The 27217-nt window shown below is 43.0% G+C and overlaps 1 protein-coding gene across 10 annotated transcripts in view; it reads left to right on the top strand.

The window, feature by feature from the left end:
- The first annotated feature begins 11297 nt into the window (after window positions 1-11297).
- HIVEP2 (HIVEP zinc finger 2) overlaps window positions 11298-27217 on the top strand; it is a 219165-nt gene continuing 203245 nt past the window's right edge. For 2 of the 10 annotated variants that reach the window (XM_070376782.1, XM_070376779.1), the window contains exon 1: window positions 11298-11797. The gene's annotated coding sequence lies outside the window, so the exon portion shown is untranslated. Of the gene's footprint in view, window positions 11798-12780; window positions 12923-13242; window positions 13385-13698; window positions 13777-27217 lie in introns of those variants that run through there. The other 8 variants (XM_070376783.1, XM_070376775.1, XM_070376784.1 and 5 more) reach the window with 6 other exon arrangements.

Raw genomic sequence — 27217 nt, 5'->3', positions numbered from 1 at the left:
CTGGTACCTGACTACTTGAAATTCCACTGTTAGTGGTTTATTTGATTGAAACTGTTTCTCTGAGGGCTCACTGAAAATGGAAGACTTCCTAGAATTGTAAGACTTTAATCAATTTAGAGCAAGAACTCAGCACCTGACCAGAAACACTGGGTGTCTGGTAGATGACTGGAGTGGGAGAAAGAAGAGAGAAAGGTGACCAAACCTCCCAGTTGACCCTGGACTGTCTTGGTTCATGCCACTCGCCAAGATTTATTTATACATAGCTTCTTTCACTCTCAAATGTACAGTCATCTCTGTAGGGTCAAGCAAAGGTGGGATGTGGTTACTAAATGCATTTGTGAGGAGTCTGGGGCATTACTTTAGAGCCCTTAGCCCTGGACTTGAATCTCTGCTCTTACCTGATGACTGGGTGATCACGGGAAGACTATTTAACTTTCCTCCATCTCAGCCTCCACATAGACCAACTAAGACTTAATATCAATTATCTTTTGGATACATCTATTAATGAATGCTGCAGACACTAGCCTTGGAAACTCCTGTTTTTCCCAGGCTTGCCATTTCCACATTAGTCAAACCTACTAAGATAGATAGTACTCAAACCAAGTTTTCAACTCTAGAGGCACTAGCTAGCTTGCTATTTGCCTTTCATTTCTAATTGTTTTCCTAAATTTTACCTTCTTAAATGTTCTTTTATACGTACCAGATAACTGATTGCACTGATAATATGTACCATCGTGCTTAGCACTTTCACGTTTACCTATGTAACTGGCTATGGTTCTGTGTATGGCTTCCCAGGTGGCTCAGTGGGTACAGAATCTGCCTGCAATGCAGGAAACACAGGAGACATGATTTGCTCTCTGGGTCAGTAAGATCCTTTGGAGTGGGAAATGACAACCCACTACAGTATTATTGCCTAGAGAATCCCATGGACAGAGGAGCCTGGCAGGCTACACTCCATAGCGTCGCAAAGAGACACGACTAAAGTGACTGAGCAGGTACGTAAGCACTGTGTGTGTTCACTCTGTCCTTCCTCCCTCAAGTTTCTTGAAAGCAGTAAGATTCATCTAGCCTTTTCCCAGAACCTAGGACAATATGAAGAACAATAAAGAACAGCCAGATTCATGGGCTTCATTGAGTTAAAACCCTAGGCTATACAGCACTCTTAGCTTCAGCCTCAATTTTAGCTGAGGATGAAAAGCATTAAAATGATGACCATCTTGTAAACAGTGCCTAATAGCTTAAAAGAGGCCCAAATATTCTTAAAAAGTGTAGGAACTGCATCCTTCAAGATTGAGATTAAAAATAAAAACAGCTTTGATAGTGATAGTTTCTTTGCAACACAAGCTAAGAAAATGAGTCTGCCTGGAACTAGAGGAAACTTCTACAGAGTTTGAACTGTGTCTACATGGTTCAGTGGGTTCTTAGCCTCCTCACTGGGCCTGCCAATCAAGACTCTTAGCAGAGAGCTTTTTTGGCAGACAAGCCCTGACTACTTGCAACGAGGCAGACATCACCGGGGCATCTCAAAGGCCAGACACCAGATGGTAATAATATATTTCAACTATTAGAAGTTTGTATCAGAAAGCTAAAGGTGAAGGCCTTATCCCATTTGTCAAATGATGCAATTCATTATTAAATCAGGACAAACCAGTTAACATCTGAAGTATAATTTTGGTTGCTATTTATAATGCACTCACCGGTTCATTTGCCTGAACCGGCTTATTTAATTGTGTGTAGCTTTTCACAAAAAGGTTAGGGCAACTGAGGAAATGACCTATGCAAATCACAGTTCAGGATAAATCCAAACTCTTCTTCAAGTGCCAATGAAATGTTAGCATGCTTGAGTTATTTGATGAAATTATGTTTTATTTAAAATAATTTGAAGAGGAAACTCTCCAAGTAAATTTACTGAGCTCTGACAATAAGTGTAGAATTTTGGTGATAAAGTTTTTTATAACAAAAGTACACACAAAAAGTACCCATTTTCAGACTCACAAAAAGAGAGGGTGGTGATAAGTGAATCAATTAATTTTTTAAAACATTGTTACTAGATGAAAAAAAATGAAGATGTTAGCAGATCACGGTATCTGTCCTGGGAAATCTCTACCAATTTTTTACTGAGAAGCAAATAAGTTTAGTTTTGAAGAACCTTTAGAGGATAAAATCTTAGTAAATCTGGCACTTACTCTGGAAAGAAGAGATCATATAGTCAACCAGACACTAAATGTTTTAGAACTACCACACTATTTACCAGTGGAATTATTATCATCATTATCACCATCATGGCTAACATGTATGTGCCAGGCAATGTTCTAAGAATTTCTACCTGTCAATTTATTTTATCCTCTCAAAAATTCTGTGAGGGAGGTGCTCTTAGTATGCCCATTACAAAGATGAGGAAACTGATACCATATAGATAATAAGAATCATCAAATATCAGAATTAAAAGGAAACTTAGGGCTCATATTGTTCAACTCTCAGTTTATAAACAAGAATACTTAGACCCAGAGATTACTGTCTTGCTCAGAGTCATATAAAAATTTAGTGTCCAAGCCACAGATATTTATACAAATAACCAGCACATAGTAAGTGCTTGTTGCATGCCACGTACCTGTTGCAGTAACACTGAAATAAATACTATTGTCCCAATTTTGCAGGAGAATTTGCTCTCAGAGATGTTAGGTGCCAGCCTCTCTCCTAAGTTCGGAAGCACCAGAATCAGGAAGAACCTTTCAGTTTGTTCCACATAAAACAAAATCTCCATAATCATGGAAAATTCAATCATATAGCTTCATGCTTTCAGACATTTTGATATTTAAAATCATGCAAATTTTCTTAATTTCTGCTTTCATTTAGGCTTTTTTGGGAGTACATTTTCCCAATACTGTTATTAATACTTATATAAATGAACCCCGTGATGAAATGTCTTACAGAGAACTTCAACTCAAATGTAAGTTATCTTGATTTTTTTCCATCCTCAAATTTCACCCTGACCATGAAATTTAATGTTTCCCATCATGTATATGTCACAGTTTTGGCTTTTTAGTAACATCATGGTTAAAAAGGGATGTTTTAAAGGTGATAAGTGGCTATTTGTTTTTAGTATATATCTGTTTCTACATAGTTGGATAAGAAAATATTAGAAATGCTTTTTAAAATGAGAAATATATATTGTTTGCTAAAGAGAAGATATACATGTGCGTGTGTATATGCATACACACATATATATATATATACCTGAGATTTTACATAATCACTTACTTTTTATAATTAAATGCATATGAAAATGTTGGTTTTCTAAGCTACTTAGCCAAATATCACATTTTTCTGTGTAAAGGGGAAAAATGGAAAACTTAGATTTTTAAGAGCAAAGTGAATTTGGGAGTTGCTTCATTAACATGGAGACGTGATTTGAACTTAAGTATCCCCTAATAAGAGAAATCTAGATAGCATATTAAAAAGCAGAGACATTACTTTGCCAAAAAAGGTCCGTCTAGTCAAGGCTATGGTTTTTCCAGTGATCATGTATGGATGTGAGAGTTGGACTGTGAAGAAAGTTGAGCACTGAAGAATTAATCCTTTTGAACTGTGGTGTTGGAGAAGACTCTTGCAAGTCCCTTGGACTGTAAGGTGATCCAAGCAGCCCATTCTAAAGGAGATCAGTCCTGGGTGTTCATTGGAAGGACTGATGCTGAAGCTGAAACTCCAATACTTTGGCCACCTCAGGTGAAGAATTGACTCACTGGAAAAGACCCTGATGCTGGGAGGGATTGGGGGCAGGAGGAGAAGGGGACGACAGAGGATGAGATGGCTGGATGGCATCACCAACTCAATGGACTTGAGTTTGAGTGAACTCTGAGAGTTGGTGATGGACAGGGAGGCCTGGCATGCTGCGATTCATGGGGTTGCAAAGAGTCAGACACGACTGAGCGACTGAACTGAACTGACTGAATAAGAGAAAGCTACCCTTAATAGATATTCAGAAGGCTATTATTTTTACTCATCTACTCTGATAACACAATGCATGTTCTGAGACAAGCTGGAGGTGGTAACCAAGGGCTTCATTTATCTGAAATTAGAAGTGTCCATAATGGGTTGGCAGGGCGGTGGGCAGCATTGTGTGTTTCCCAGTTCTCTCTAATTAGCCATAGAAAAATGTGAAGAACAGCACCCACATTATCCAAATTCTCTTTAGGATTTGCTACCTTAAAAACTATTTTCCTCTGTTACATTCAACATGTATAATTACGCTTTCACAAAGTCCTCTGCTTTGGAATTATTTTCTCACTGACCTGCCATCCAGTTGCAAGTCGTCTCTAGCAGCCACTACTTATTTACTGAAGGCTCTTTATGGGAAAAGTTTTTACAGTTAATAATAGAGTATATCAGATACATATTTTTTAACTCCAAGGTCTCTCTCCTTGTTCCAGTTACTTACCCCATAAAGGCATGTTACTCTGGCTCCTGGTTGCTTCTCTTACATTATTTCTCAGGACTTTCTCCCCGACTCCCTACCTCTCAAGTCCAGCCACACTTGGCCTTTCAGTTCCTCTTAGTACTGAGCTGCTTCTTGTCTTAGGGATTCTACAGTTTCAGTTCCCTCTTCCTGGGGCTCTCTTTCCCTGCTCTTCGGTCAGTTCTTAGCCCAAATGTTACCTGGGCAGATACTCCCCACCCCCATCCAACACTTCTCAACCTTACCTATCTACTGTTTATCAATTACCTTGATCCATTTTTCATGATTTGGACTATCTTGTTAATTTGCCTATGATCAGTTCCCCAACCAGAATGTGAGCCCCACAGAGCCTAGAGGCCTCACCTGCTTTGTTTATTCCTGTGTCTCCAGCTACCAAACATTGCGTACCACATGGGCACTCAATAATTAATTTTTGGAACAAAAAACATAGATAGATGGATAGATGATAGATGTCTTTGCTCAAAATCTAATCTATGGAGATGGAAGTTAGAATGCTGATTACTTCAGGGGTACATTTACTGGGAAGAGTCATAATGGAGCATCTTGGAGTGTTAAAAATATTTTCCATTTTGGTCAGGGTAATGGTTACACATATGTACATACCTATATATATGGGCTTCCCAGGTGGCTTAGTGGTATAGAAGCAGCCTGCCAATTCAAGAGACACAGGAGACATGGATTCCATCCCTGGGTTGGGAAGATCTTCTGGAGAAGGAAATGGCAACCTACTCCAATATTCTTGCCTTAGAAATTCCATGGACAGAGGAACCTGGTGGGTTACAGTCCATAGGGTCGCAAAGAGTCAAACATGACTTAAGCAACTGAGCACACATATCTATCTATCTATCTAGACCCACATATACATATATACTGGGCTTCCCTGGTGACTCAAGACAGTAAAGAATCCACCTACAATGCAGGAGACGTGGGGTTGGGAAGATCCTCTGGAGAAGGGAACAGCTACCCACTCCAGTATTCTGACCTGGAGAATTCTGTGGACAGAAGAGCCTGACAGGCTAAAGTCCATGGGGTTGCAAAGAGTTGGACATGACTAAGTGACTAAGCACAGCATATATATGTATATATGCAAAAAGCAATCACACAATTTGTTCATTTTGTGTACCTAAATTTAAAGTAATACTGGCTGTTGTATCCTTCAAGGTCTGGTCTATGTGCGTGGTGTTCAGTAACCCTGGTACTTTGTCAGGCATGCCTAATATCCAGCACAAAATCTTTAATTGATGGAAAGTAATAATTGCCTTAAAGAACAGATCTAAGATCCACATCTGAACAAGCTGCTTCCCCAAAGCACATATAGTTCTTTTTAATGTAGATCTGTTTTAAATCTGACCCTGTCTGTGTCATTATATGAGATTTTATTTAGCTAAGGCTGTGCCATGGCTTGTACGCAGCGGCCAGGAAAAGTAAGAAGGCAGGGATAAAACCCTAACTTTAAAATTCATTGTATTTATTCACCCCAATGCATAGTTCACGCAGTCTCAACTAATTGAGGATTCCGTAGTCTAGATGAGGAGAAATGATTAGAAAACAATGGCAGATAAAATGAGAGGCACTATGGGGACATGGAGTATGTCAGTTTGCTGGGACAGAGCCTTCTGACATATTCATGTACATAGGTAAGAATGTCAATGGAAAATGACATACTAAATAAATACTCCTCCATGAAATTTTTTTTAAAAGATAGAAACCAAATAATTAGCTTTGTAATACTGCTATACCATATGAAAAATCAATGAGAATGGTCTTACCTATATACACAGACTTTTCAAATAATTGAATCAATCCTCTTAGATACAAAATATTTAAAAAATGATTTTAATTTTCTCTTGTGGAAATCTTTCTAAACAATCCTGGATTTCTTCTTTCCCTTACACAAAATGTATTGCTATGACACACTTCTCTCCATGGTTTGAGTTCATCAGGCATATTGATGGTTGCGTGAGACCAGTGGGTACCCCGTGTACTGTACTGTGATCAAACCAACAGCTTGGTGAATCCCTTTGCTGCACATCTATGTAATTTGGGAGTATTCTCCTTTGGGTCTCAGATAATATCCTCTACTAGCACATATTCTCTTTGACATAATGCTTTTTAACCGTATTTTACATAAAATTTCTAGATAAGGGCCTGAGTTACTACACAAGGTTTGACTTCTATTTCTCCTCTTAACTCAGAGTCCAAACTATAAAAAAAAGAGCTAGATCTGATCAGCAGATAGATTAGGAGTGGGTCAAGTCATTATTTTCAGAAATCGCCAAAGTATAAGGATTTAGGTATCAATAAAAGGCTTCATTGCACTTCCCTGGTGGCTCAGTGGTAAAGAATCTGTCTGCCAATGCAGGAGATGTGGGTTCAATCCCTAGTGGGACAGATCCCCTGGAGGAGGAAATGGTGACCCACTCCAGTATTCTTGCCTGGAAAACCCTGTGGACAGAGGAGCCTGGCGGGCTACAGTCCTCGTGGTCCCAAAGAGGTGGACACAACTGAGTGACTGAACAACAACAAACAACAAAAGACTTCACTGGATAAATTCAAGAAAAATGCTTTTTTTCCCTAACACATCTTAAGGCTGATAATGGGAAACAGTTCTTCTCATATCTGGGCATACAGTACAATGAATTTATGCATAGGTTTAACCCCAAATCTCTGTCCCCTCATCCTTACCCATTATTTATCCATCCTCCCAAATATGTCCATTTCCTTAAAATTGGAAATTGAGGTTTTCTCCTAAGAAACTACTCGCGAGCTTTCGAAGAATGCAATGGTCCTTGATAGGCTCTCTCCTCTATTTTTTCCTTTCTGCTGCCCTCCCCTCTTGTTCCCTCCCTTCAGGCCCTACTGGATTGTCAGGAGTTCAGAACTGTCAGAATCTGTGGTTAGAAGGCGATCTCCTTGTTGTTCGGATGAGGAAGTAGAGGCTTGGAGAGGGAAGGCAAGTCTCCCCTGAGCTCAAGGTCAGAGGGGGACCTACACTCTAGACTGCTGGAACCACCCCCTTCCCTCCTGCCTGAGAAGCCCAGATCATCATGGCACCCCCTTCACAGACCCTGAGCAGAGGCATCCTCAGTGGGTACCGAAGACCTTGTTTTGTTTTGCCTGTCTCTCATTTCCTATTTCTCCACCCTTTCCCCCATAGCAGTCCTGCCCAAGCTTTGACCTCTTTGTCTTATCCCCCTCCTCATATCATCCCCATCTTATGCTTTATCAAGATAAATCAGTCTGAGTCCTGAGCTAGCTGTCACTTTGGAAAGGCAATTTAATAAATAAATCCCTCATAAGAAGTTAATAACCTATTAAGAGCTTAGGATAGTAAGAGCTCACTACTTGTATCTGGCTTGTAATGGAAGATTTCGATAGATGCAAAGACTTAACCCCAAGTAATGTCTGTTGAGTGAAAGAATGTCAGTTATAATTTATTTTGGAGTGGCAGGAGCTGATGGAAAAGAGTAGAATGGGAAAGGGCTAATGTGCGTTTCCCAGGTGGCGCTAGTGGGAAAGAATCCTCCTGCCAACATAGGAGACACAAGAGATGTGGTTTGATCCCCCGTTTAGGAAGATCCCCTGGAGAAGAGAATGGCAATCCACTCCAGTATTCTTGCCTGGAGAATTCCATGGACAGAGGAGCCTGGCAGGTTACAGCCCATGGGGCTGCAAAGAGCTGGACACGACGGAGCATCCGAGCACCAATGTGATGTAGGTAAATTATTAGTGAGGTATTGTTAAGCCTCTGTGTCTCTATATCTAAGGTGCATTAGGATTTCAGTAATCCCGGTACTGACTGTTTCCTAATCTGAGTTTTTGTACTTTATTAAGAAGGTTTTCCATGAGAGGCCACTGAACTCGTCTTCTTAGGAAAAAGACCAGATGTACATATTTCCTGAGTGCTCTCAAGAATGAAGAAGTCAGTCTTCCTAGCAGCATGGACCCGATATGCATAGTACCCTTCCAGAAACTGTGGTCAATGATTGGTTCTGGTGCAAGGACTTGACTAGTAAGCCTGCCTGAGCTATCTGGGAAGGTCTTTTCCTACTGCGGTTGCTAACCTAGGAAAACAGTCACTTGGGACTACAGCCAGCACACCGCAGAATGCTGGTCTGAAGAGGGAAATGAACAGAGAGACACCAAGAGCTGAGAGAGGGGAAATGACTGAACCAGGGTAATATCATCTGAGTCTCAGGGTCCCACTGGAATTTAGTCCTTGATATTCTGGTTGTGTGAATCAATGAAGTCCTTTTATTAAGCTAGTTAGAGTTGAGGATTGCAACTTGCCAACTGCAAGAGTCCTGATTAACAACACGGCCTTGCCTGATTCTGGAAGCTTTATGTACAATGGCTCTTGGTACCCAGTTCCTACCTTACTGGGTGTATCAGTCACTGTGCTCTGTGGCAGTACCTCTTGAGATTTAGAATGGATAAGGATCAAAAACTTATTAAAATGCAGATTCCTGGCCCACAAAGTTTCAGATTAAGTGGGATTGGGTGGTAACACAATAAATCTGCCCTTTGTCAAGCTTTTTTTTTTTTTCTGAATGAGAAAAGTCCCTACAGTGGCCTGGGAGGCTATTTAATTCACAGGCAGTTACATTCTGTTCCTGTCACACTGTTTCTCTTAAGGTCCACAAACACGCCAGGCCTGCTCCGGTCTTAGAACTTAATCTTAGCTGGTCCCTCTACCTGAAAAGTTCTTTACTCCAGATATGTCCACTGCCAAATCATTTCCTTTTCAAGCCTCAGCAGAAATGTCACTTCTCAGTGAGTCCCATTCTGATCTTCCTATTTAATACTGAAACATGACACCTCTCACCCCACCCTTTACCCTATTTTTGTTTTTCTTTGTAATTCTTTGTAATTAATTTGTAATTTTATCTTCCAAAGTTCTCCACCATTTATATGTTAGGGCTGTTTTACATCCTGTTCCTCTTCCATCTCCTTTCCCCCTCACTAAAATACAAGTTCCAGGAGAGCAGAGGTATTTCGTGCGTTCACTGATCCTAAGTGTCTTCAGCACACAGTAGGCACTCAATAAATATTTTTTGAATGAAGTGCTTTTAGGGACTTCCCTGGTGGTCCAGTGGTTAAGACCTTTTGCTCCTAATGCAGGTGGTCCAGGTTTGATCCCTGGTTGGGGAACTAGATCCCACGTGTTGCAACTAAGAACCAGTGCAGTGAAAGTTTAAAAAAAAAAAAAAAAACACGCTTTCAGTTTGAAGTGATTTCTGACTCGAAAAAAATACCCTACTGCCATGCGGCATTATTTTACTTTCTTAATATCTCATAATCCAGATTACCAGATTTTCCTTTCCTTTGAACCTGAGAAGTAAGAAGAAAGACAAGGAATGAAAAGAAAGTTCCTACCTTGTTGTGATGCTCCATGTGGGTGTCCAGGCAGGGTCAAGCTCTGCCCTAGCCAACCTCACTTACTATAGCACTTCTCAGGGCTGAGTGCACAGTTTACCAAGGCCAGTTTTGGTTTTGACTTTGAAGTTCTCTGGGGAGAGGACTTTTTCTGTTGCCATATTGCCCTTAAATAGAAGTAACTAGACAGACATGTCTTAGCATTAGCGGCTGGAGACAGGGATGCTTTTACTTGAAGACAGTGATTCTTCCTACCAGAGGGGATGTCACCCAGTGTACACATATTCATAAGTATTTTTACTTGTGCTTCAACTCAGTTCAGGCTATCATCTTTAGTGTCTGATGATTTGGGGACAAAAGTTTGACTAAAGACTGTCTTTAGGGGTCCACTTAGGTCATCAAAACTCATGTGTATTTGCTTTAAAAAAAGTAAACTAATTACCTAAGTATCCTAATATTCACATTATACCATTTAATCTAGTCCTTTAAAACAGACTTTTAAGATTTCAACTAACATTTATTCTTGTGACGCAAAACACTGCTTGCTACTTTCCTTGCTTAGCTTCTGGGAGCTTGGGCAGCTGCTGTTGTGTGTGAAAGAAATTTGGATTCTTAAAGAAACTGCTTAATCTCTATTAAGCAATTAAATAAAATGGGTTCTGGGAGTATGTAGCAGGTGGGTTTGACAGTGAAAAATATTTTCAAAAATCATGTTTTGCGTATTAAACGGATGTCTAAAAATGCAATGGCATACATTTAAGAGAAAATGATGATCGGGAGTTTTTATTAGGTGCTTCAAGTTAAGTCAAGAAAGGCAGAACGTTAAAGAACTTATACAATGAAAGGAGAAGCCGCTTCAGTGGAAGTAGGCCCTGAATTTAAATGAACTCATTTTCAAAGGACACAGTGAAACTTTTTACAAATCGTTCAGATTTTTCTCCTTTAAAAAAATATCGATAAAAAAATGTATTACCGTTTGACGGTGCAGAAGCGGCCTTCAGGGCTATGTCGTCCTTGCACCGGAACCTCAGAAATGCACTGATTATACGTCGAAAAGAAAAACAAAACAAAACAAAAACGAAACCGGCAGTGCTTGCAGTCATTAAAGGGGCTGTCCTATTAATGCACTCTCTTTTAATGAAAAGGGAAGGGAATATTTGATATGCCTTGACATTTGGTCCCTTTCCGCGAAATCTGAAACTTGAGACGCAAAACAGTCCGCAGTTGTCGGTGAAATACCTGCCTTAAAAGCTGAACCACAGTGAATGTATTTGGCCCGGAATTCCAGAGACTAATTTCCACCCCTCCCACGGAGTCACCTGCTCAGGGGGAACCCCGGCCAGAAATCCGGGTCGCGCCAGGTCAAATCTTGCGCGTCTCTTGTTTACTCCGCCCGGGGCAGGGCGGCGGCGCGGCCGCGGGGTGGGGAGGGCGGCTGGGGCCCGCGGCGCCCGGGCACTCGGCTCTGCTCGGCCGCCCAGGAGGGGCTGTGCGCGGTCCCCGCCGGGTCCGGAGACCACCCGGAGGAGGCGCTCGGGGCATCCGCCCGGCCCGACGGCCTCTCGCGGCTCTCCAGCCGCCGCGGCCTGCAGGGAACCTCCCCCTCGAGGATGTACATGAGTCCACACGAGCAGGCTAGCGGCTCGAGGGAGCCCCGGTGTCTCCCGGGGTGTCGCCGGGCCGGGGAGGAAGCCCAGAGCCCCGGCGCCTACTCGCCTGGGATTCCCCCGCCCCCGGCCCCGCTCTCCTTGAGCTGCGTGTGATTTCACTCGCGTCCCTTCCGAGGAAGGGACTCGCGCAGGCTAGGGGCGGCCGCTCGCCCCAGGTCCCAGCTCGGCCCACCAGGAAGCCGCCAGCTGCTCCCTGCGCCGCTGCCCCAGCCGATTTGAATACCCCGGCGGGGCGGGCCGCGTTCCCCGAACTGGGTGCGCCCAGGGCGCCCTGGTGAGTGACCTCAGGGAAGGCAGTTGGGGCATTTCGGGCGCCTGAAAAGTTCGTGCTTCCGCGGGGGGTGGGGGCGGGCGGGCAAGGAAAGTGCTACTAATACATTTTGCTAAGCTCCAGAAACGCAGCCAGCAGCTACAGTCTGATTTTGTTTTTCTTGACCGATAACAGAAATGTGAGTAGCAGAGGCGGGGTGAGGGAAAGGGATCAGAGGATGGAACCGGCCAGAATCGTCCAAGACAATACTCATTATTCTGTAAATCCCGTGCGTGTTCAAGACCGGGAACCAGCATCTGGGAAATAGGGAAGATGGGGGTGGGGAGAGGAGGTTTCCACATCCCTAAAGGAAATTCTCAGGCTCCCAGAGACGCCCAAGTTTTTTTTCTGCATGACAAGTAGAGACCAGCCCTCCGGGGGAGATCCCCGATCCAAGCGAGCAAGAGCGCGGCCGCGGTCTTCCCGCCCGGAGCGGCCGCGCGGGGGCCCGGCCCTGCCCTAGCGGTCGCCTCCCTGCCCCGTCGCCCCGCGAGCCGCTCAACCCACTCCGCTCGCCGGCTCCAGACTGGTTTTTCTGGTTCAGCCTCCCTCCCTGGGACGCGCTGGGGGATCCGATGACGTCGCTGGCTGAGTCTCTCCCTCTTCCTCCCTCCCTCTCTCCGCCTCCCCCCCCGCCCGCCCTCGCCGCGCACTCCTCCTAGTAACTTCTGTTCGGGGAGGCGCTGCCAGGAATAACCCGGTGCGTCCACAGACCGGGAGGGGAGGCGGCCGCTGCGGCTCCCGCACGCAGACGGCTGCGGCCCGGGCCTCGCGGCTCCCTCCCGAGCCCGGTGGCCCCTGCCCCGGGCCCATCTCCGTACAGTGTCAGAAAAATAAATAAAAGGAAAGAGGAGCCTGGGCAGGCGGTCGGGATCGCTTCCCTCCCTCCGCACCCGCCCTCCCTCTGTCCTTAAGGAAATGCTACCAGACACCCCCCACCAGACACGCTCAGCCTTGGCGAGGAGCGGCCGCCGCGGCAGCGAGAACAAGGGCACCAGGGGGGTTTCCTCCCCCTCCTCCTCTCCCTCCTCTTCCTCCTCCTTCTCTCCGTCCTCCTCCTCCTCCTCCTTCTCAGCGGTGACTTTCCAGGTGAGCGGCCGCCGCTGCTGCTGCTGCGAGGATCCCCCTCGCCCGCTCGGGCTCGGGCCGCCGCGTCGCGCCCTCCACCCGCCCCTGTCACCCGGCGGCGGCCGGGAGCTGACAGCCGCCCGAGGGGCTAGCGGCCCGGGGGCGGGCGGCCGGCCGGAGGCGGGCTGGAGGTGAGGGGGTGGAGAGGAGGCGAGCGGGGCGCCGCTGAGCGCTGTCTCTGCCCGCCCGAGGAGGGTCTCCGCAGAAACATCTCCGGTGACTGTGGCACAAGTCTTGGCCAAGTTGTGTCTTGGACGTTGAGGTTCCCGGGAGCCCGGAGCAACTTGGAGGGTCTCCTGGCTCCTTAACCATATTCCTACACGTCTCGACTTTTGGGGGTGCTGGGTGCAGCCTCGGGGTGCGTGGAGGGCGGACCGACCGTTCGGGCGAGCAGAGCGGCGGGAATCTAGGTCCCTCGGCTCGGTAAGTGGCCTCGGCGCGGTGTTTTTTCCTGCCTTCTTTAGCATTGGGAGCTTGTTTCACTTTACACCGTAATCGCCTCGGCCGGACCCCTCTGGCCCCTCCCGGCGCGCGCCCCCGGCTCGGGACCGGCGTCCGGAGGGTGAGGGTCGGAGGGGGCGGGGATGGGGGAGACCTCGGGAGGGGGGTCCGGCGCGTTGGGAAATGCGGGGAATACCCTGGCCGAGGATCTATGCAGATGAGGGGAGGCTGCTTTGCGTAATGTCCTGGGGGGAGGGGGCGGCGCGGGAGCGCTGGAGGCAGGAATGTGCCTGGTTACTAATGAGGGACGTGCACCGGCGCGCACCGCCGGGCCACCGCTGCGGCTGCCGCGGCCGCCGGCCGCCCGTCGTCAGGTAACGGGGGAGGGGGCCGCGCGGCGCGGGCCGGGGCCGGGGGCGGGCGGCGCGAGGGCCGGGCCGCCGGCCTGCGGCCGAGCGAGCGCAGCGGAGGAGCCGGCTGTTGGCATTTCGGCGACTCCTTTCTCCTCCCCAGCGGGGAAGGAAGGAAGGAAGGAAGGAGAGAAGGAAGGAAGCGAGGAAGGAGGGGACTGTCTCGATGGAAGGTTCAGGCGGAGGCGCCCTCGCCTTGCGGGTGCACCGACCGCAGAGTGGCTCCCGGCGCGGCGGGCTGGCCGGGGGCGCGCGAAGACCGGTGGGGGCGTCTTGCATGCGTGTTCGTCTGTGCGTCTGCCGGGGGACCGGGAAAGGGACATGTGTGTTTGGGCTGTGCACTGTGGGGAGCTGGGTCTGCGCCTTTATGTCTGTTCCCTGAAGTGGGTGGAACGTTGGCCCGTTCCGGGAATGTTCCATGACGTGGTACAGCCACAGGAAGGGGGTTAACGAGGGGCTCTCTGCCGCGGCGGCTCTGCCGGCTGCTATCAAAGCAGACGTGCGGCCGCTCCTCCTCCTCTCTCACCTCCCTTCACCCCTCCCCCCGCCTTTCCTTTCTGTGCGTCTGGTTCTGGTAGGGGCGAGACAGGAAAACACTGCTGGGGGTGGGGGGGAGCGGCGTGGCGGGGGGGAGGTGATGTGTGTGTGTGTGTGTGTGGTGTCTGTCGTATTTGGTGGGGGAGACTCCAGATCTGCTCTGCCACCCCAGCTGTTATCACAGATCCGTGCGCTTTATACGCATGTGCCTCCCGCGTCCTGTCCGTCTTACATAACACATCCAGTGCAGCAGAGGACACGAGAAAATGCGACCCCAGCCCTCCCAGCCGAAATCGGGCGAAGGGGTAGAAGGTCAGGAAGTGTCCCTTGGTGTTGTCCTTCAGGGACGTGGCTCCGGTGGGGGGAAAGGAGAGGGGGAGGAGGGTTTTCTTCAAGTGGCTCCTCTCTGACTTGAAAGCATCTAAGTAGAAAGGACTGCAGGAACTAGTCCTCTCTAATGGGAAAGCTTTTACATGCCACGCCAAGGAAAAGTGGGTACTTTAACCGCAGGAGTGCAGAGAAGAGAGAGGGTCCTTAATAGAGACGCTCGCAGGAAATGGGCAGTCATACGTGCGGGGTAGGGGGCAGTAGGGATGGCTTCGAGGGGACCGCAGGACTCCCTTGATAGTAGATCGGTTTCACTGGAGGGTTTAGGACACCTGTAATGGTTGAGAATTCGCACAGGAAGCAGAGTGTGCAACTGACATTGCAAAAGCCCTATTCTCTGCACAGTTACTTGGGCCTAAAATGAACATAAAAAGGCTTGTTTCCGGTACTTTCATTATAATGGAAAATTTGAACTGATTTTCCTCCTTCCTTTTTTTGCCGTGTTAAAAATAATTCAGTTGACTTCCAAATTGTTATTGGTACTCTTCCCCCACCCCCAAAGGCTAGACCTGGGTCAGGCAGGAGAGAACTGTGTTTTTCTAGCATACCCAGAGCCCTGGTCAAGGGCTATTGATTTTTCTCTTCAGTACAGTTGTTTCTTTTGTAGTGCCTAATCAAGCCCAGAAATTACTTGAAATATTAATAAGATCCATTTTAATTAAGTTTGCTATGATCTGTCCTCCTAGAAAAAAACAGTTTAACTTTATTAGAAACGTTTTCTCTAGTGATGTAGTAATGTTTGGTGCTATTTGTCTTTGAGGAAATCAAGTTATTTAAAATATTTGCACCTATGTGTTATATGTACTTAAATATATATTACATATATCATATATATAGCACATATATATTAGAATTTGTGAATGTCTTGTGCTTATTCTCCATATAACAGTGCCAAAGCAAAAATTTACCCAAGAAGATTGTATAATAAATAGACTGGTTTTGATTTTTAGGATATAGGCCAAATAATTTATCAAGACAGAAATGCCCTCCACCTGAGTAGAAAGAATATCATTTTCATTATTCAGACAAAATTCCTGTGGAACACTAAGAAGTCATGGTACCAGATGAAAACTGCATTTTTATTTTAAGGTGAAAGGGATTTACCTGTATCTCCTTAATGACAGTGTGCTTCAAGTGTCATAATCCCTTTTGACCACTAGGTTTGAAATGCAGTATATTTCTTAAATATAGGAAAATGTTGTATTACAGTGGTGAAGCTGTTAGAAAATTGTCTGAGTTTCTTGCTATGAACATCGGTCAGGTATAAAACAAAATCTGCTTGTTGGCACCTATATTTCTGTGATGGTGATTGTATTTTATGTAGTTGACTTTATTAGAGACTGCTTTTATTTATATAAGGGCATTTATGATTAAACCAATGTGAAATTAATTTGGGTGTAATTTGGGGCATGATAATATATTAATGATGCTACAAATTAAGATGTAACTGATTTTCAACTGGTTAGATCCTTGTAGCAGTCTTTGGAAAGATACCATTAGAGTAGATAAAACGTGTTTATATGTCTCTTAAACATGGAACATAAAAGTGAATTTACTGTGTATATTATCACGTAATGAGATCATGTTATTTGACTACCTTGAAAGATTAGCCAGCAAAATCTTTTGATTGATCAGGCTCCTTTTACGTGAGATGTGTTGATAAATGTTCTTGTTACTATGAAAACAAAACAGAAGCAACATGTTTGCAGGTGTTCCTTGTGGAATAATGGTACATGTGTCTGCTTGAGGTTTTGGCGCTTTGTCACTATTCAGAAAATCAGGCTGAATCTTTTATGCTGATTCAATCAAAATGAAGAATCTTTAAGAATTTGCCAATTTTTTTTTTAAGCAGGGTTTATTTCAGCAGTAGCAGCTACAAATTACATGTACTCTTTCTGTGTTGGTTTTAGATTTTTGAATTATTAGTACTTAGCTGAAATTAATCAGAAAGCTTCAACATAGGAAAAATAGTTTTAAAGACCTATAGAAAATGTAATTTAGCGAGGAAAGTGTAATCCATTAGGATGGGGAATATTGATAACCTGATGTGGTAAATATTATAATAAGGGGAAAGTGGCTAAGATCAACTGGATGGATGGTTGTGCATCCAACTAATTACCTATGTCTGTTAAACATGATTTTCACATTTGGGTTAATAGCCAGCCTCAGCAGTACTCTCTGTAGGTCCTGTAGGTGGAGAAATGGTTCACAATTTAAATTTCCACCTGAAGCTTCCAGTGATATGCTTCTGGTTAATGTATTTATATATTAATTCATTGTGAATCCATAGTTTGGCTAAAACTTGGTATGTAAGTATTGTGCCTTTTCAACTGATATTAGAAAAAGGAGCAGAGGTAGTTTGTTAAGTCAACTCAGCGGACTTCAGATTTCATAAGGAACAGACCATGTGTATGGCTTTGCTGTAACCACAGAGGCAGAGTCTTCATTAATCTTGAGTAAAACTGCAGTGAATCTTAAGTCAGTGAGTCAGTCTTCTTAATGTTCGAAGCTGTGGATGAACATAGAGGATGGAGGGAAAATGGGAAACTTTATGGAAATAATATTGTGCTTATTTGAAGGAAATTGTGTAAGTCATGTAATTTTCTGCTTGTTCCTGGTATTTGATCACAATCAAAAGCATTGCTTTCTATATGCTGTTTATGACAAAGTTAATAAAAAGGGAGGTTATAGATCAGTATTTGTAGCTATGAGATAGCTCTAAGTAATTTGGAAAAATATTTCAGCATTTCATCTATTGCTGTGAAGCAACACCAGGTCTTTGTGTACAGGGGGAGGACACAGCTTACTTGATCTGTGAAATCTTTGGTTTCTGAGGTAGATCATGGATACTAGCATTAATATAGACCTAGGACTATACTGTTTTAACCACTACATTTAGAATAGAATCAGAACTGCTTGATAATTTGTGTCATTTATTGTTCTGGGTCAAATAATGAGCCACTAATCTTAACATATACTTTCATTGCCCATCACTTGACATGTGACATGTATTAACTGTCATGTGATCTTACAAGTGTCCATAACTTTAGATTTCCTAACAGCTACAAATTTGGAATCTAACCATTTGATGTATTTGAGGAAACTGCTTGCTTTGGAGAGAAGCAATGAATGAAGGATTAGGCTCCAAATTTGTAGCTTTGGAAAGAAGCAATGAAAGTGATGTTTGTGTGCCTGAAGACAGTTCTGGGCAGAAAGCAGGTGGGGTTTGACCTGCTCCTTTGGTAACAAGATGGTTGGATGTAAAGTCAGGAAGTATTCAGGGCCCTCCAGTGTTTTGCCTTGTCATTCACTTAAAATCCTGGCCCTTTCTTTAGAGTATTATGACAGTATTATGACAGGTGCCCTGGTTGTCTTGATCAGTTGCAACTTATTCATCCATTCATTCAACAAGTATATACTAGGAGTCAGACCTTGTGCTGGATACCAAAGGTATAATGATGAACCAGATCACAAAAGGAGCTTGATCTGTTGGGGCTGACCGGTCCTAATCATTAGGTCTGTTATAAGTGCTATGGAAGAAACATAAAGGAATGTGTAACAAGAGGTCTGTCATCCCTGTCTGGGAGTGAGGAGGCGATCTCTCTGAGGAGGTGATATTTGAGCTGAGACTGCAGAACAAATAAGAGGAGAAAAAGATAGATGGGGAGAGGGAAATATCCTTCAATGAAGGAACAATGCAAATGAACCGAGGTTGGGGGATATACAGTGTTTTGATGAGTTAGAAGCAGGCCAGTGGGGCTGGAGGGCGGGTAACAGGAGAGGTAATGCAAGATGAGTTCAGAATATGTGGGCAGGTTGACTACATGAATGATTGTCCTTCTTGGCATAAATAGAGACTGTCCTTGGCAAATCCAGGCATATGATGAACCTACCATTGGCCATGTTAGAGACTTTCATTGGAGAGGGAATTTGGGAGGCAGGGCCTAGAACCTGGAGAAGGCTTGTGTGTAACCTGTGTCTTTTCATAGTACCTCCATATAAATGACTCTCCTGGAAATTTGTTATAATTTTATATGCTGACTTCAGTTTGAGGGGGTTAGTTGTATGAAAACTAACAGATTTTTTTTTTTTAAGGAATAAGTAGTTTGTTTTAAAATATACTTGTTTGGGGCTCCAGTTAACTAATTGGCTGGCATCATTGATTCAGTTAATGAATAACTGCAAATTCAAAAGTCTTTACAAGGTCACTGTGTGAAGTAACCGATTAATCTTTAGAGCTCTGCATGAGCTGGATCTACTATGATTTTAAATAGCTACTAAAACATTCATTTTCCCAGGTAATTTTTCTACATGTTTGCAAACTTTAGAAATTTTGGAGAAATTTGGATCTGATTTTTTTTTTTTTTTTCTTTCTGTGTGATGAGTGGTCAGTGTAATACTTACAAGAGAATATGAAGGCAAAGAGGTTCTTAAAATACAACATTCTTTTATGTAGTCTTGGACTCATGTTCCCTTTTGTCAGCTGTATCATTTAATTATTTGCTTCCTGTTTTAAAATTTATATAATGTAAAAATTTTATTTAGGTGGTAGAAAGATTCAGTATTTGGAGATATTCCAAGCTTGGTCTATGGAGTCATACTGGAGATCAGAATGAATAACTGAGAAATAGAAAGACAAAGATCCCTGACTGCAAGAATTGTACAGTCTAGAGAAGACAGATGGTTTCTAAGTAAACTTTATTAAGCTTACAAGTGAAAGCAATGTATGAATGGAAGCACTTTTTTTATTTTCCCCCAGCAGGAAAGATTAGAAAATATTTTTGGGAGGATATGATTTTTAATTGGGGCCTTGGAAAATTGGGTAGGATTTCAGTAAACAAAAGGGGAAGGGAAAGGCCCAGCATAATTTGATCTGGAGTTCCGGGGCAGAGTTAAAGTACTGGGAGAAAAAGAATAAGGTGAGCCTGGAAAGACACATTGGTTCCAGATCTGTGGGGCTCTACAGCCCTTCTGAGCTGGATTTCACTTAGGTTTTTGAGCAGAGGAGTGATACTATGATGTATATGTTTTAGAAAGATGATAAGGGTATATGGGATGGATATCTTGGTAGCTGAGAGGCAGTAAAATTGTTGTAATGGTCCAAAGAGAAGTAACAAAGATTGACACTACTGCCTAACAATATGATTGTGTCATCCTGTTAATGGACATCTGAAAAGCACCTTGTAAAATAGTAACAAGAGTGATTAAAATATTTTGATAAAAATGACCCAATAGGTATGACAGATTGTCAGTTTGAACTACATTTTAAATACAGCACTGCATTATTATTTTAACCTCCTGTAAAACTTTTTGCTCCAGAAAATACTCATAAATACTAATAGTTAAAGTTCACCAACTTATGAAAATGGTTATAACTGAGAATTACAAACTATTTATGTTTTTAGGTATAAGTATTTAAGAAATAAATAGATGATTCATTTCATGGTTCGTTAGAATACTGCTTTTAAATTTTATTTATTTATTTTTTGGCTGTATTCTTTGCTGCGTAGATTTTTCACTAGTTGTGAGTAGGGGCTACTTTCTAGTTATGGTGTGTGGGCTTCTCATTGAGATGGCTTCTCTTTTTGCTCTTGGGTGCAAGGGCTCAGTAGTTGCGGCTCCTGGGCTCTAGAACACAAGCTCAGTAATTGTAGCACATGGCACATGGGCTTAGGTGCTCTGCAGCATGTGGGATCTTCCTGGACCAGGGATCAAACCCATGTCTCCCGCATTGGCAGGAGGACTCCTTGCCACTGAGCCACCAGGGAAACCCTAAAATACTGCTTTTTCATTGATAACTTTTATACCTAATTCACAGCAATACTGAACAGGTAGCCTAGTGCAGTGTGTTTGAAAAGCAGTGTTTTTTTTTTTTTTTTTTTCTTGACAGATTTATTTGGTGGTTTTATTTTCTCTGAAAAAGAAAGCAGGAGGTCTCTGAAACTTATTATTTGCACTATGGCAGATTCACTACATTTCAGAAGCTCAACAGAAAGATGGGACTTTTGAAACTAGGCAATAAGTAAATGTAGACACACCCTCATTTGTATTTGCTTGGGGATCTGTAGGCATGCATATGTGTATGGGCATGCAAGTGCACAAACACCCTAATCTTAGAAAATCATATGTGTACAGTGAGAAGGAAAATTTGATACTTAGAATGCAGTGTAGTAATTCTCATCCTGATAGTTGCAGAGAGTATTTCTTTTAAAATGGAGATTAGGTCTAATTCCATATAAAGAAGATTATAGGAAAGGTAATTTAAATTGTAAGTAGCTTTGTTCACTAAAATGCTAGATTCATTTGAAACAGTGTTTTATTTCTTTTGGAAGCCAGACAACTAGTTTAATAGTGTACATATGAAACACTAATTTGGTTTGTTAATTGGATGCAATTAAACTGAGGTTATTTTATACTGCTTAATTGTCTGAAAATTACATGCATTGCCATGCCTGTGTAATGTGAGGCAAAAACTGGGGGGTTAGTGGGAGCCTGGGCAGAGGACTTAAAGTCTAGTTGTGTCTTTGCAATTAACTTTTTGTAAAAACTTGGAAATGGGTCATTTTATACTCTGGACTTGATTTGGAAATGGAAAAGATGGGAACAGATGGCTTCTAAAGGCTCTTCCAACTCATATTTTATCAGTTTATAAATTCTTTGTAGTTATAGAGAATGCAGTGTCATTATATTCTGTAATTATGGTATTACAGGGATGAACCAAACACTTAAAAAAATCAGCCCAGTGCCAATTTAGCAAATCCGTTAGAAGGAAGGGAATTTAGGTTTTTAAGAATACTTACTCTGTGCAGGCTTCAATGCAGGCACACTCCTCATGGTTACACTTAACGAAACCGAGACTCAGAAAGGGTAAGTGGTTTTGCAAGGATGCTCTGATAGTTGGTGGTGAAGCTGGATCTGAACTCAGGGCCGTTTGGCTCCAACAACCTGTGGTCTTTTCACCATTCCACACCACATAAGCTAGTGTTTGCACATCAACATTATTTCAAAAATTTAAAGAAATCATCAACCATTTTGTCTCTTTATTGCATTGTTCTCCCCAGTAGTTTATACACATCTGCCAGTGGGATACCCAGGTAGCCTAGGGGTTAAGAACCTGGTTTGAGGGCAGCTATCCTTGTGGCTCAGCTGGTAAAGAATCCACTTGCAATGTGGGAGACCTGAGTTCAATCCCTGGGCTGGGACCATCCCCTGGAGAAGGGAAAAGCTCCGCTCTACAGTATTCTGGAGAATTCCATGGACTTTATAGTCCATGGGGTCTCAAAGAGTCGGACATGATCGAGCGACTTTCACTTCACTTCACTTCAGACCTGGGTGAATTCCAGTTCCACGACCAGCTCGGGGAATTTAGGAAGGCCAGCTAGTCTCTTTGCAATTACAAAATGAGAATGGTAATCTCTGTTTAAGGGTCATTGTGAAATTTTTATGAGAATGTGGACGCTGGTATCAATGAAAGTGAAAGTGTTAGTCGCTCAGTCCTGTCCAACTCTTTGTGACCCCATGGACTATAGCCCACCAGGCTCCTCTGTCTATGGAATTCCCCAGGCAAGAATATTGGAGCCGATTGCCATTCCCTTCTCCACAATACACAGTAAACACTTGATACCTCGTAGCTATGATTGGGGCTTTCCAGGTGGCTCAGTGGTAAAGAATCCTCCTGCTAATACAGGAGACACAGGTTTGATCCCTGATTTGGGAAGATCCCCTAGAGGAGGAAATGGCAATCCATTCCAGTATTCTTACCTGAATAATCCCATGAACAGAGGAAACCTAGGGGGGCTGCAGTCCACGGGGTCTCAAAGAGTCAGACACAAATTAGTGACTGAGCATGCACACACGCAGGCAAGATTATTGTTAAGAAGGGGTATGTGTTAGTTGCTCATCTGACTCTGCGACCCCATGAACTGTAGCCTCCCGGACTCCTCCATCCATGGGATTTTGCAGGCAAGAATACCGGAGTGGGTTGCCATTTCCTTCTTCAAAGAAGGGGTTAGATCAAAAGAAAAGACAATAAAATTCTTAGACTTTGATTGAAATGGTTTAAGAAGTGATGTCAGAAGACACTTGTTTCTTCATAATTAACAAATGGAAATAGCAATTAAAATTTGGGATATTTCTCCTTTAACTCAGCCAGTGCTACACTAGTGAAGTGGACTAAATTATGTGGTTCTCTGTGTATCATCCTTCTTGAGTTTTTGATCTAAAAATAGCCTTTGGGGCCAGAATTACCCAACTTGAACTTCTCCGTAAATTGCAAGAGCCAGAGAACCAGTGTTTACTCCTGGGGCCTTGAGCTTTCTTAGGAGACCAGCTAAAGTGTTTATGAGACTGCTGACTTTTAAACAAACATTTATTAATTCAACAAAAATTTATTAGGCACCTACTCTGGAAAAAGTGCTGTACTGTACACTGGGGATTCATCAGTGAACAAAATAGTAAAAAAAAAAATTCCTGTCCTCATGGTGTTTATATTCTAGTGGACTAATTTAGAAACTTTTTATGGTATTCGGCCATTGTACTACTTTCTAATGTTTTTAGGAATCTCTGCTTTTATATTGAGTCACTCCATCCAAATAACAGTTAAAGAAACATTGTAAAATCTTACTAAATCAGTAATGAAAACATCCCATTTTATATATATATATATACACGGCTTCCCTGATAGCTCAGTTGGTAAAGAATCTGCCTGCAATGCAGGAGACCCTGGTTCAGTTCCTGGGTCGGGAAGATCTGCTGGAGAAGGGCTAGACTACCCACTCTGATATTCTTGGGCTTTCTTTGTGGTTCAGCTGGTAAAGAATCCACCTGCAATGTGGGAGACCTGGGTTCAATCCCTGAGTTGGGATGATCCCCCAGAGAAGGGAAAGGCTACCCAGTCCAGTATTCTGGGCTGGAGAATTCCATGGACTATATATAGTCCATGGGGTCACAAAGATTCGGACACGACTGAGGGACTTTCACTTTCACTTTTCTCTCTCTCACACACACACACACACACATACACATATTTGTATTTCTAGTAAGGTAGCTGCTAGAAATGTTTTTCACAGTAAGGTAGTTTTTAAAGAAGTACTGTTTGTAAATAACTAAATATTATAACACTAGCTCTTTAAAAAATTCCTCTTTAGCATTACAACCCTTCATACTTATAGAATCACGTCCTGGCTATTTTTTTTTTTTTTAATGGGATGGAGGAAAAAATGGTTTACAAATGACACATAACTATTGTAAAACACATTGATCAGTTTGTTAAAGTGATTACCACAAATAATATTTGGATTTTTAATTTTGTTTTTATTTTGTTTAAATGAATTTTTTAAATGTATTTTAAGTCTTGCTTAAATAAATTTTTCATTTTTAACGTGATTTTTCTTATGAAATTTCTAATGGGTGAGGATGGTTTCCGCTTTCACGAAAGCGTGGTAGACACAAGGCGTGGTGTGCAGCAGGTGCACAGTGGATACTTGGTGAATGCTTGAAGTCCTAATTCTCAAAGACGCTTACTGTTTGCCTGGTGAGAACAGACCTTTGACCCACTGTAAGCAAAGGCGTCATCAGAACCACATGAGGGATGAAATCTTGCTCCCACAGGCACATCAATCTGCTCACCCTTAACTGTTTCTTCAGTTTTTTTTTTTTAAGTCCTCCAGGAAACAGCTCCCTCACTTCTCCATGCAGCAGTCACAGACACTTCTTGCAGCCATAGTCAGCCTCTTCTCGGGTTCTGCACTTCCCGCTTATTTTTATAGCAAGGGAACAGATGGAGTCATCTTGAGGTAGTTTTTTTCCTGCGGTTGGATAGAGAAGTTTAGCATCGAACCCGGATTCCTCTCTGCAGAACAGTTTTCTTCGGCCATATTTTGTTAGCGTGCTCTGAGGAGGAAAGTTGTATGGAGGTGGTCATGGCTCAGGGCGGTGGGGCTTGAGAAAGACTTGTGTCTTGGTGGGCCTGCTTGGATGAATTAGGCAGAAAAGAGGGAGGATGCGCCTTTTCTCCACTGAAGACCCTTGCCCTATGCAGGCAGAGAAAAATGAAGAAGCTGGGGGTGAGTCTTTTCTTTTCACTTGAAGCGAGTGAGGAAATCTGTCTTTGCAACTCAGCGGTGCCCCATGGGACAGTCCTAATGGCTGGCCCCGGCACTTGATGGACAGGTCATGGGAAGTTCAGCTTCTCTTTTATCCATGGAACAGTTATCAGGCTTTATTATTATTATTTTTTCTCCTGATGCTTCCATTTCCAACAATCCCCATTTCTCTAAGCGAGGGAAAAAAGAATCCAGGGTTGGAAACATTCAATTAATTTTCTTGTCATTCAATGTATTTGCCATGTGTCAAGGTTGTGTTGGGAGAGATAGAAATCTGGGGGGTAAAATGAGGATTTCACATTTCTTTTGTGCCCATGTTGTGAGGATGTGCTCATTAGAGCTCACACCAGGGTTGCAGAGGACACCAGGAGGGCTGACGGTAAATCCTGACCCCACTAGTTCATTGCTTGCCTCATTATTGATTTTCAAAATGATTCAGGCCAAGTGGCTGTACCTCCGTTACATTTCATTGTTTCTTCATCTGTAAAAAATGAAGCGTTGCTTATAGCACTGCCCTACCTCCTGGGAACAGAGCAGGGTAACACAAGAGAACTGGAGTGGCTATTTTTAGGATGTGAAGCAATACTAAGTTTCGAGAATAATTCAATTGTTGGGGGAAAAAAATCTGGTGCACAGCAATACATTTGTGACAAGGGTGAGTAGAGTGTTCTTGAGATAATTGACTGCTATTGATGCAATTTATTACAGGCATATGTAATTGTTTTCAGAAAGATAATGGTCAGCAGCTCCACAGCTTAGTGTCATATCCCTAATGCATCTAAATTTTGGACGGGTCACAGATGAACATGTGTACCAAAATTTTGAGATAGTTATACCCATGTCAAGCAAAAGAAAAGGAATCCAAATTCATTTGTTTTTGAATTTATAGTCTGTTTACGTGTTCAGATGACCTCAGTGATACTGCAATGAACTTGTTGCCCAAATTTAATCAAGTGTAGCTTTTAAAATGGGCCAGGTGGCTGAGAGTACTCAAAATGACCTTTAAAAATAAATCACCCGGCAGTATAGAATATAGCAAAAAACTGGATACTATGTGGAGGTTAGATTTTTAATCCATAAACTCAAATTCGTTCCGTCATCAGTTGATTTTTGTCCATGTTTGGTGAGAATTTACTAATGTCAAACCTAATGTCGTCTGAGAATAGTTATGCTAAATATTAGTAACAGATTTGGAAGAATTGTACATTCTAGCTAGTAATCCCAGGAGCTTAGATTGTGAGGACATTATCCTGATAATTTGTCTTTCTTTTCCTATATTCTTCCTTTTCCTTATGTAGAATGGGAGCAATGAGAAGCAAAGAGAAGACATTTTGAAATTAATAACAAGTTTTCCTGGCTTTGAAGCTTGCTGTGATTATTTTAACCCTTCTTACAAAAGCAAACAGTGTCTAACAATATATTTAATGGTTGACATCTCCTTTAAGCCAACTGGTTTTGGTTTATGTTTCATAAAAGATTTTTACAATATGCCACACTGTTGTGTAAATCAAACTACTGTTCTTATGTCTGGCATGTAAGTGTTTCTGAAAAGTGAGGCAGTGAGCGGGTTAGGCGTGGGGAAATGGATTTCTGAGACTCTTTTGGAATTTGCAGATGGCCTGCTTCCTTGTTCAAAGGAACCTCTCCTAGTGCTAGTTTCCAGACAGGTCAGCTCTTGGGTGTGAACAAGCTGCACCTCCAGTACTAGTTTAGCATTTTGTGGGTAATTTTGCCTCTTCCTGTCACTCTGGTACAATGTGTAACACTGCAGTGATGACTTTTTTAGGGCATCCTTTAAAGTGTCTTAATTTGAATTATGCTGATTATCCTTAAGGGTAGGGTCTGATGTATTGATTTGTCCAGGGATGACAGAACACTTTGTAGTGTGAAGTTTTTCACTGAATTTCAGGCTTAGAGAAAACCATTGGAGGCATCATTTAATCTCCAACTGAGTGAGGAGCAATCACTCAGGACAAATCACCAAGGACTGCTTGCATTCACTCTACACACACAACTCTTCCTTTCTCAGGGAGGCCTGTCCACTCTTGGACACTTCAGTTCATCAATTGAGCCTTCTGCCGCTGTCCAGAGCAAGTTTGCTCATCGACTTGCATGACAATCATATCATAATTTAAAGATAGCAATCATGTTCACCCTAAGTATTCTTTTCTCCAGGCTAAATATTCCTGGTTCCTTCAATTAGACCTCTTATTATGTAGTTTTCATTTTTTATTTTATTAATTTCTTTAGGGATCAGGCTGTTCGTGTCTGAAATCTACTTCAGGCTATTATTTTTTTATGAATCCTCAGAAAAATTACTTACCTCCAGTTACTCTTCAGAATATATCCTCTTGCCAGCTGGTTTAGAAACATTTTAC

This window comes from Bos mutus, chromosome 9, assembly GCF_027580195.1.
Source record: "Bos mutus isolate GX-2022 chromosome 9, NWIPB_WYAK_1.1, whole genome shotgun sequence".
Taxonomy (NCBI): Eukaryota; Metazoa; Chordata; class Mammalia; order Artiodactyla; family Bovidae; genus Bos; species Bos mutus.
This window is presented reverse-complemented; position numbering and strand designations above follow the sequence as displayed.